Source organism: Etheostoma spectabile, chromosome 16, assembly GCF_008692095.1.
Source record: "Etheostoma spectabile isolate EspeVRDwgs_2016 chromosome 16, UIUC_Espe_1.0, whole genome shotgun sequence".
NCBI classification, from domain to species: Eukaryota; Metazoa; Chordata; class Actinopteri; order Perciformes; family Percidae; genus Etheostoma; species Etheostoma spectabile.
The window spans coordinates 24326473-24338101 of record NC_045748.1 but is presented as its reverse complement, the minus strand read 5'-3'; the positions used below and the strand labels follow the sequence as shown (position 1 = coordinate 24338101).

At 42.7% G+C, this 11629-nt stretch overlaps 1 long non-coding RNA gene and 1 pseudogene across 1 annotated transcript in view; one reads left to right on the top strand and one right to left on the bottom strand.

Annotated features, from left to right (window-relative positions):
• The first annotated feature begins 843 nt into the window (after positions 1–843).
• The window catches only part of LOC116704216 (uncharacterized), a 12900-nt gene continuing 2114 nt past the window's right edge, over positions 844–11629 (top strand). Inside the window, exons 1-2 of the long non-coding RNA XR_004335622.1 lie at positions 844–975; positions 4480–4482. This is a non-coding gene — a long non-coding RNA (uncharacterized LOC116704216). The remainder of the gene's footprint in view (positions 976–4479; positions 4483–11629) is intronic.
• Positions 1295–11629, bottom strand: part of LOC116704215 (lysozyme C-like) — a 17818-nt pseudogene continuing 7483 nt past the window's right edge.

Below are 11629 nucleotides of genomic sequence, written 5' to 3'. Positions count from 1 at the left end.
AAACCCAGAAACCATAGCTCCCCGCCCCAGCTTTAACAGATCTGGGCCAAATTAAAAAAAAAAAATCAAAGTTTGTGCCATTGTTTCTCAATCACAAGAGTGCAAAGAACAGACTTGTGTTCTTGGGGAGAACATTGTTGCTGGTCGATATTGGAAGAATGAACTCACAAGTTCACAAGCGCACGGTTTTTGACAATGCGTGTGTTGCTCAACCACCCCCCGGCAGAGGCTTGCAGTGCTCCAAACGGACAGATAGGAGAGAAAAAACACACACTATAACCACTTTATATTATAACAATCTCTCTGCCCTGTCAGGTGTGTGTGTGTGTGTGTGTGTGTGTGTGTGTGTGTGTGTGTTGAGAAACGCCCCAAGATGATTGAGAAGCGCCCAACGATGGTTTCTGTCATTTAGGATCACGCTGCTGTTTGTGTACATTTTTCTGATACGTTTTTGGTTTTAGTTATGTGCTTTAAAACTGAGTAAAATGTCACCATGACAGACTTTGGATCCAATATTACAAGACTGGGAGCCTTTATCCTGATATCTTGGCTTTCCTTTTGTACTGTGGTAGGAAGTAGAGACAGGTTGGTCATCTTCCCAGTTTATGGTTCCTTTTCAATAGACTGAGAATTTAAATGCAGAAATCATCAATAGTAAAAATTACAATCATCTTAACCTTAAAAAACAACACAGGTTCATTTATTCATCATTAATGGTTAAAGGGACCAGTTCACCCCAACAACACATATTTATAAATACATATTTTTCCATTTACCTGTACTGCTTTTTTGGTGTGAGTTGGCCAATGTTGTAGTTATACAACACAGTAGTTATTATATAATATAAATACATGGCAGTAAAACTCAACAGCCCTGTCGGGTAACACTTTATTTGAAGGGTCTGCATAAGACCGACATGACACCGCCATAACTATGCCATCACACCTATCATGACATTTAGGTCTTTTTGAATGAGTATGACTGTTGTTATTAAGTGTCTCAGTAAATATGACACTTTTATGAACATTAGCATTGTATGACAGGCCTGATCCAATCAAGAATTTATTCATTTGCACCAAAGAGAAAATTTGTGAATATGTCAAGTTCTTTAATGTCATTCATGCCACTTAAAACACATCTGTGTGTACAAGTGTTCTCTGCATGACCGCCCACTATTTGAGTTTGTATGCTATTTAACAGCAGATCAGTTTAAACTTGTTTCAAAGATAGCCCATGGTACATACCTCCATTGATTTAACATTTCTTTTAATTTACAACTGTCTTAGTGAAAATCAAGATTTAATTTGGTTTAAAATGAGACAGACAACAACAGATACAGGCTGAAATCGCCACATTTCTCTTCACTGATTTGACCTGTACATCATATAAACTAAATACAGTAAAAAAAAAAAGAGATGCTGGTTTAACAAGAACTGTCTGTAGCTTCACTAACTGTGTTTTATTCCTGGCAGATCAAACATTCCAAGCTACCAACAGAAGCGATTCGACCCATTGCAGACGAAGATTGTAGACTTGTGTTATGCCGATGACAGGTCCTGGTTCCACCTGTTCTTTAGAGACCACATCCTGCCAAATAGGCGCTCAGGTCGCGGTTCTCGCAGTGAGCGCGCCAGCCCACCCTGAAACCAAACACAAGAACATCACCCACGTCGCCCGTGTGAAGTTTCGTGAACACATAACAGTCACATCATCATCATCATCATCATCATCATCATCATCAGATCTTACCAGGCTCTGATGCCGTGGGATCCTAACGACACGCTTGGCACAATTGATCGCCACTCCGAACTTATCTGTCCAAGCTCTGTGAAAAATTAAAACACAATCTGGATATGAACAGTCATTTTAAAAGTGGACATTAAGTGATGTAACAGTATTGCTTCATAATGAGTGAAGGATCAATTATCTCAAAGGTTCAGTAATATTAGCTTCACTTAGAAAATGGACCGCAATTATATGTGCTTTTATCAAAAGCCTTTCGTTCACCCGTCGACACAAGTCCTCTTTTGCTAAGCCTCAATCATAAATGACAGGTCAGTGTGTACTCACGCCCCTAAAGCATCCCCTGCTTTATCCTCAATGGGACCAGAGTCTTTAGACGATTTCCATTCCCAGGATTGGCTCCGTGCTGCTTAAACCTTGTGTTGTCATCATGAAAAGCAACACTTTTGTTGACATCTTTACCGATGTTTTTACCTTTTTTCTTATGTTTTGTCACTTTTTTTTACGTTTAACATACGTAACACTAACTTACTTACTAACTTTAGTTTTACAGTTATTTTTGGAATTTATGGTCGATTAACCTCATGAATAGGAAATTATACCTAATGTTTGTTAGAAAAGCAGAAATTAGGAATTATTTAGACTAAAATTGAAGGAATGGATGTTAATCACAGACTGGAATATGTCACTTTTACTCAATACTATTTCAATACCACTTCAATGTTTTTTTCAAATGCATTAAATTGAAAAGACGCCCCAAAATTAATGAAGTAGAAATTTGTACTTGCCAAAGAGCGTTGTGTGAATCAATCATGTTATTTTGGGGGATAAAAAAAACATTTGATATAGGAAAACAGGTCATTTGACCGAGGACAACACAAGGGTTAAAATTCCACTGAATCACTCTTTTAGCCCAGGAGGGTCGTTATCTTCCACTTTCTTTGTGTTGGCGTCACTAGTAAGACTCTGGTTACCTGGTCCTCAGATCTCTGCAGGGTAAATCCAGACAGCTAGCTAGACTATCTGTCCAATCTGAGGTCTATGGTTACCTGGTCCTCAGATCTCTGCAGGTAAATCCAGACATCTAGCTAGACTATCTGTCCATCTGAGGACTATGGTTACCTGGTCCAAATCTCTGCAGGGTAAATCCAGACGCTAGCTAGCTATCGTCCAATCTGAGGACTATGGTTACCTGGTCCTCAGATCTCTGCAGGGTAAATCCAGACAGCTAGCTAGACTATCTGTCCAATCTGGGACTATGGTTACCTGCTCCTCAGGTCTCTGCAGGGTAAATCCAGACAGCTAGCTAGACTATCTGTCCAATCTGAGGACTATGGTTACCTGGTCCTCAGATCTCTGCAGGGTAATCCAGACAGCTAGCTAGACTATCTGTCCTATCTGAGGACCATGGTTACCTGGTCCTCAGATCTCTGCAGGGTAAATCCAGACAGACTAGCTAGACTATCTGTCCAATCTGAGGACTATGGTTAACTGTTAAATTTTGAATCTGAGTTTGTACAACTATCAAGCATTTTCTACTGAGCGCATCTCTGCATCGTTCCGGCTGCCGTTCTGGTTTGTTTCCGTCCTCCGCTACCCGCCAGCGTCTCAGAAGCGGAAGCGTCTTTCTGCCTGACTCGAGATTTTAATTGTCTCTACAAGAACTTACAGAACAATTACGTGTTGTTAAGTATCTACCTTCCCCCCATGCACTCCTGTAATTAAACTCCACCCTTCTCTTTCTGGTGTTGTCCTGAAACAAGATCTGTGATGGCGTATTGTTTTTCCAACCTCAAGATAATCTCTCGTTGTCGTAGTGTTGAAGAGACGCATACAATAATGGGGGTAAACTTGGTAAACTGTTTAAATGCCTTGGGGTCTTGTTTGCGAGTTTGGAGATTGGTCGTGCAGCGGTGGCGGTATTACATTCCATTCATTGCACAAAAGCGAGCCGAGCCAGAAGGCAAAGCTCTATATCTACTGAAAGTTTTTTGTCCTACTCTCACCTATGGTCATGAAGGCTGGTACAACAGGCCAAATGGGTTTCCTCAGGAGGGGGGCTGGCGTCTCCCTTAGAGATAGGGTGAGAAGCTCAGTCCTCCAGAGGAGCTCGGAGTAGAGCCGCTGCTCCTTCACGTCAAAAGGACCAGTTGAGGTGGTTCGGCATCTGGTAAGGAGCCCCTGGGGGCCTCCCTGGGAGGTGGTCCAGGCACGTCCAGCGGTAGGAGGCCTCGGGAAGACCCAGAACTAGGTGGAGGGATTATATCTCCAACCTGGCCTGGGAACGCCTCGGATCCTCCAGTCAGAGCTGTTGATGTGGCTCGGGAAAGGGAAGTTTGGGGTCCCCTACTGGAGCGCTGCCCCGCACCCACACCGGATAAGCGGATAAAAGAATGGATGGATGACGTCTTGCTGTTTTTAAGACTTGAAATTAGATTTGAGGCCATAAATTCGTTGAAAAAATTTACTAAAGTAATAAATCAAGTGAGAAGTAGGCTTATTTCTCCATAGACTTTAACTTCTTTTTACAAAGAGTAGTTGCCCCTGTTGAAAACTAGGCATGAAGTTGCTGCTTGATTAGGAACAACAGGACTAGTGTCATAACAAAAAAATAGGGAATTGAGGAGCTGGAGGTTCATCACTGACCCGCAATCAATGTTTCATGCGTTCTTTGTGGGCGGGGTGCTGCGGCCGTCGTTACACCACAGCGGCTGTTTGATCTGGAAGATGCCGTAGTCAGTGGATCCGTCTGAGTTAGGGTTGATGGCTGCCGTGCTGTAACTCGACTCCCCTTGCTCAGACAAACCCCTGCAGAGTAACAGAACAGTCCCCACAAAGACCCCTTAAAAGTCAACATTGGACGTCCCTGTCTGAAGGTCAATGACTACGTTTACATCACATAAAATTCCAGTTTTTGCCCTTATTCTGAAAAAACAGTATCCGACTAACTGTTTACATGGCTAATTCGTCAATATTCCACTAATGGTCCCCTTTACACGTAGCCGTGGCAACATGTGAGCGTCCCCACTCATTCCTTCACCAGCTTCTGAAAAGATCGGCTTAGTGATGATCCAAACACCTGTTGATATCCAAGTCTTTGGAATGTTTAAAGTAGCGTTTTTTGCGATACGATAAGAGAAGTTGGATATAATCGGAATAATTTACGGGATAGATATGCTAAAACCTGGGCCCCCGTTTAGAATTTGTTAAATGTATCCTCACATGATGTAATTCTCCTTTGCCATGATTGTATAAGGTTTATTGTGGGTGTGATACTGCTAATGTTCCCAGTCTGAGCAGTGTGAAGTGAGGTTCAAGAACTGTGTGTAGCTATATTATTTATTAATTTTTAGTTTTTAATTTTTTTTCCTCTTTGTTGCTGTTTGAGCCTGGGGTTGGGTTTGTAGTATGTTGCATCTTGTCGTTTCTTCTATGTAAATTGAATGTATAAATAAAGTTCATAAAAAAAAAAGTTTTTCATTCTTATCAGGTCTGGCAGCCTTGCAAACGTCAGCTGGTTGGTTTGTGTACAGCAACCATAGCAACGCACAGAGCTGAGCATCAGGCAAGAGGTTGTAAACTGTCACAAACTGCAGTAAAAACCCAGTTGATAAACCTGTCCAAAGAATGCCTCTAGAATCCCACGTCTTAATCAGAAAATGCTATTGAAGAAAGGCCTTATTTGGAATATCCAAATGGAATATTCTGTTTACATTAGCTGTACAAAACCGGAATTATCATATTCAAAATAATAGTGGAATGTTGGTGTTATGTAAACACACCTCAACTACTAAGATTGAGATGTGGTTGAAACCTTGAGATTATTATCTACCTACTTTTTTTTCCAAGGTCAAAAATAAACCTTTATGCACAATTTGCAGGTGATTTTTCAAATTAAAAACTAGCTAGAGATGTGTAATCAGTCACCATGACATTGAGATGACCCTGCCCGTGGGGATTAGGAGGCGGTCTGAGTGCGAGCTGACACCTGAATCCACTCTGCCTATTGCCTCCTATGTCCTATTTAAGATGGCTGGGGCTGAGGCAGTTCAGAGCTCTGTGCCCTACGTCGAGGGTCTGCTCTTGGTTGACTTGGGTTCTGGTTTGGGTCTGTGTTTGTTTTTCATACACTCACCTTCCTGCATGCAATCACTACACAACTGAATCATGTTTTATCCTATTTTATAGTAATATTTAAATTGTTTTTATTCACGATGCGTGGGGCTCCCTTCTTTTGTTGTGAATTTGAGCTGGTTCATGATATCTACTCAATTTTTTCTTAAAGGTCCCATGGCTTGAAAATTTCACTGAGGATTTTTAACACTATATGAGTCCCCCCCCACCCAGCCTGCCTATGGCCCCCCCAGTGGCTAGAAATGGTGATGGGTGTAAACCGAGCCTAGGTGTCCGGCTTTGCCTCAGATGGGCCGATCTGGAACTCTGCTCCTTAAGAGGCCCTTAAAACTGTGAGTGATTTAGCACCCATCATAATAAAGATGCATGTAAATGAGTAATATTTCCTGCACCAGATACAGTATCTGCAGACAGGCTCATACTCACAGTCAGCCAGGCTCACGCCGCGGTAGCCGTCATCCGTTGGCCTTCAGCACTCGGGCCCATTCACAGCGCTGGTAGACCTTGGCGCTGCCAAAGCCACGAAGAGCAGAAACAAAAGACCCCTCATGATGGACTCTCTGTTGGAACGAATGGTTCCACAACTGCTGCTAAATGTCCTTTTTATATCCCTCAGCTCAGCTGACACCCCTGTGGCTGCTTTATTCAAACGCATAATCCTCGTTACTTTGAATGTCCCAGTTCCAACAAACATGTTGAAAGAGGTGGAAATTCCACTTTTCACTCAGTTTGAACTTTGAGCAGCTGTTTGTTGTAAAACGGCAATTATCAGTGTGACTGTAGGACAAGGTAAAGTCCAGTAGAGCTCTGGTACAAATTCATTTTGAAAATGAAAATTTCTATCTGAAATGTCTACCCCCTCTGTATTGATTTCACACTTTTGCTGTATTTAAAAGATGTACAATGCAGCATGCACATATTGCAGGGATCTCTTCACCACAAGATTTAAAACGTGTGAAACTGGGGACATGGCAGAGATGTAATAACTAGCACATGTGATCATATTTGATGCACAGTCAGTCACCAAGCTTGTGGCCTTCACTGTAATTCCCCAGTCGGCTGACGTGGTGTGTGTGTGTGTTGTGTGGTGTGTGTGTGTGTGTGTGTGTGTGTGTGTGTGTGTGTGTTGTGTGGGTGGTGGTGTGTGTGTGTGTGTTGTGTGAACTTCCTCACTTTTCAAAGCACAGGGGAAAGCTTGACCTCTTCAGTGATATGGTGGCATGTTATTGCCAAAAAGGCATCCATGGTTCTAGAGTCCACATGTCTGCAGTTAGGCTCACTGTGGAGGCCTTCCTGAGCTCAGCCCCAGCCTTCTCCTTGGTGACTTCATCTTCCTCTGCAGCATTGCCTTCAAGGTTTCCACCCAGGGACACATATGTAGGATCCAGGAGATTAGCAAAGTCCTTGAACCCTGCATTCTCAGTGGCTGGGCAGCCACCACCACCACCCCCATCTCCAGCAAGGCTTCATCCAGCTGTTTCCTGGCACTGTGCACAAGAACGCTCATATAAATGACAATGTTAATTCCTTAGTTATTCATTACTCCATTATTATGCTGCAAATGTATATGGAAGTATATAAAAAAATAACTGACAGTTGCTTTTTGTGTGTTTGCATGTTTTATATGTGAACTCTGAGCCTTACTTTTGAATTAGGCGACATTTGAAAGATGAAGTGACATATGGGGTGGGATCAAGGGATTCTGCAAGGATGAGGACTGCTAGGGACAGAATGGCAGAAGCGTGGGAACAGATGGTGATTCGTTCAGTGTCGTAAATCCTCGTAAAACCGGATTCTCTTGGATCTTGCGCATGCTCACAGATCGGGTACCGACAGCTCCCCCTCCTCACCAACATGAGTTCCACCCAATACAGAGACTCACTGTGGGATGGTCAAGATTGTGGGAAATCCAGACAATGCAAATCAAATCATCTCCAACAAGGTTGGTGCCCCATGAACATTTGGCATCTAATGAGCATGTACAATAGTCATGTGGTAGCTGTGTAAGTCTACTATCGACGTTTATATTTTATGGCTTATACCCCAATTGTCAATGGAGAATTGTATTTTTCCTTTTGGAACCCACTGTGTGCGGGACTGTTGAGCTCTATAAATTGCTCCATTGTGGTACAGCATCTGTACCTGAGAGTCCACCATTTGCCTGGAAGACCAGTAGGGTCGAAACGTGCCTTTTGCATTAAATTATAGAGCATAAAGCAGTGTTGCATGTCCATTTCCTATAGCTGGATAATGATAACACACTTTCAACACAGGCCTTCAGCCAAGGTGTTTCCCCATAAACACCAAGGCGCCTATAGAGCAGATCCCATTGACTGGTTCATGATTTGTGACTCTGCTACCCTCTGACCCGTGTCACCACCCTTTCCTCAGTTTGTGTACTGGTTGATGAGATTGTTGCATGGCACCACAGGTCTCTATTCAGCAGAATATGCTAAAGTACTTGTGTCTGTGTGCAGTAGGCTGAGGTAGAAATGTGCTAAACACCACAACCTCACACAATCTGCAATTCTTTAATTTCCTGAAAATGTTTCCTAAAACCTTTCCATTTTGAAAAAGTAGTCTCTCTGTAAAGGCTACGTTAGGACGGCTACAGCTGTAACCACGGTGATTGATAATATATATTAGGTTGTCCATAAATTGTCGTTTCAAAAAAGTCATATTTAAAACTAATAATGCAGTGTGATGTTAAATCAAATAATCCACACTAAATATGCTCATGTTTTTTTCCCTTTAATTTTGCGGTTACATTCATCACTACAAAATTAGAAAATTGTGTTTTTTCAGATAACATGCATGAGAAAATGTATATCTATTTTTTTTTTTTTTTTTCACTAAAGTACAGTCAAAACAAAGGCACATAGTCAACAAGCCCTTAGGCGTATTTCTAAATACGCAACTGTAGTTTTTTAAAAATATTTTTGTTATACAGTATTCTATATCAAAGTGCTTAGCATAAGACACTATTTGACATTATTGGTATTTTTAGAACATAAATTCTCACTACAACTGCACATCTTTAACAGATGCAGAGTGATTACTACGTCCCTTCAGAACAATTTGCTAATTAAAAGAAAAAAGTTATAGAGACCGTTTATTTAAGAGGCCACCGAAAGTTTTGGGATCTTTTGTCGAACAGACTTGTCCCTCCCTTCATCAGCATTACATTTTCTATGACCCTCAATAATGGTTGGCAAAGGGCATGACCCCTCCTTATCAACTTCTTGATGCCTTCTGTTGGGGCTCATGAGAACAGTGAGGAATCAGCCCAGAACTACACGGGAGATCTTCTCAATGATCTCAAGGCTGCTGGGACCTAGTCACCAAGAAAACAACTGGACGCCACACAAATTTACATAACCTTATCGCCAGGGGACTATAGTCCAACACAAACAAATTAACGACTGGATGTGCCAGAACTTTCTGAAATTAAATGAAGGAAAAACTGAGGTGGTGTTTTTGGAAAAAAGAGGAACGATTAAAAGTCTGCACTCAGCATCAAACAACAATGTTAAAAACAACAGACAAAGCCAGAAATCTTGGTGTAGTCATGGACTCAGACCTGAAAGTCAGCCTACTATCACCTTAAGAACATATCAAGGGTTAAAGGACTTATGTGTCAACAGGATTTGGAAAAACTGGTCCATGCTTTCATCTTCAGTAGACTTGACTACTGTAACGGGGTCTTTACAGGTCTCCCTTAAAAATCAATCAGACCGCTACAGCTGATTCAGAACGCTGCTGCTCGAGTCCTCACTAAGACCAGGAGACTGGATCACATCACTCCAGTTCTGAAGTCTTTACACTGGCTTCCTGTGTCTCAAAGAATTGATTTCAAAGTACTCTTGCTAGTTTATAAATCCCTTAACGGTTTGTCCAAATACATTTCTGATCTGCTACTACACTATGACCCCCCCAGACCTCTCAGGTCATCTGGGACAGGTCTACTTTCGTCCCCAGAGTCAGAACTAAACAGGGTGAAGCAGCTTTCAGTTTCTATGCTCCCATATCTGGAACAAACTCCAGAAACCTGCCGATCGCTGCTACTCTCAGTTCTTTTAAATCAAGGCTGAAGACCTTTCTTTTTGATGCTCCTTCTTTAAATGAATGCTCATTCTTTAAATTCTTATGCGGCACTGTAACTTTTATTCTGTGTTTTATGTGTCTATTTTTAACTGTCCGTGTGTTTTATTGGTTTTTAATGCTTATGATTTTTAACTATTTTTACTTGGTTTTATCTGTTTAACTGATTTGTGTAAAGCACTTGAATTGCCCTGTTGCTGAAATGTGGTCTACAAATAAGCTGCCTTGCCTTGCCTTGTAACAATCTACGCCGTGAAGGACGCCCGCAAGGTCCCCCTGCTCAAGAAAGCACATTTACATATGCCTGTCTGAGGTTTGCCAATGAACATCTGATGATTCAGAGGACAACTGGTTGAAAGTGTTGTGATCAGATAGACCAAATGAGCTCTTTGGCATCAACTCAACTCGCCTATGACCTCAAGAACACTATCCCCCTATCGCACATGGAGGTGGAAACATTATGCTTTGGTGTGTTTTCCGCTAAGGGGACAAGACAACTTCACCTCATCAAAGGGACGATGGACGGGGCCACGTACCGTACAAATCTTGGGTGAACCTCCTTCCCTCAGACAGGGCATAAAAATGGGTCGTGGATGGGTATTCCAACATGACATGACCCAACCACAAAAGAGTGGCTCAAGAAGAAGCCCATTAGGTCCTGGAGTGGCCTACCAGTTTCCAGACCTTAATCCCATAATAAATCTGTGGAGGGGCTGAAGGTTCCAGTGCCAAAAATCAGCCTTGAAACCTTAAGGACTTGGAGAAGATCTCAAAGAGGAGTGGGACAAAGTCCCTCCTGAGACATGTCAAACCCGGGGGAAACTACAAGAAACGTCTGACCTCTGTGGTTGCCAACAAGGGTTTGCCACCAAGTACTATCTGTTTTTTCCTTAACCGTACGTTCACACCGCCACCGACTTGAGCGTCTAAAGTTACCGGAAGTCATTCATTTTCAATGGAAGCTTCTCTCAGCTGCAAGGAGCGGCAAATCTGTCGGCGCCGCGTTTTGGGCGTGTTGAGCGTCAATCAGAAAGTTGAAGTTTTTCAACTGTATGGTAATGAGCTATGACGCGGTGCAGCGGCTAACGCCAGCCGCCAATCGGAATATAGACGCTGGCTGATCCTGGAGAAACATACGATGTAATCTTTCGTTCCTACCAAAACATTCATTCTGAGGACAAGCTCATAATTGCCGTTGCTGGGTTACCTTTCGTTTATTATATAAAGTTGTTTCTACATAGGAACAAGTTAACGCTACCTGCCGGTCACATCCGCTCACAACGAAGTCCGGCACGGGTCTAGCTAGCAGTCCGACGGCTGCTCGCTCTGCCTGCACGCCGCTACGGCTCAGCGGCTAACGAGCGAGCTAACTGCTAACGACTCCGTTGCGACCAATTAATACAACTTCTGTCATCATATATGTATTTTAAAGGTTTCTAGTGTCAGTGTAGTGGCCCGCGCTCGTTAGCCGCTGAGCCGTAGCGGCGTGCAGGCAGAGCGAGCAGCCGTCGGACTAGCCTAGCTAGTGACCCGTGCCGGACTTCGTTGTGAGCGGATGTGACCGGCAGGTAGCGTTAACTTGTTCCTATGTAGAAACAACTTTATATAATAAACGAAAGGTAACCCAGCAACGGCAATTATGAGCTTGTCC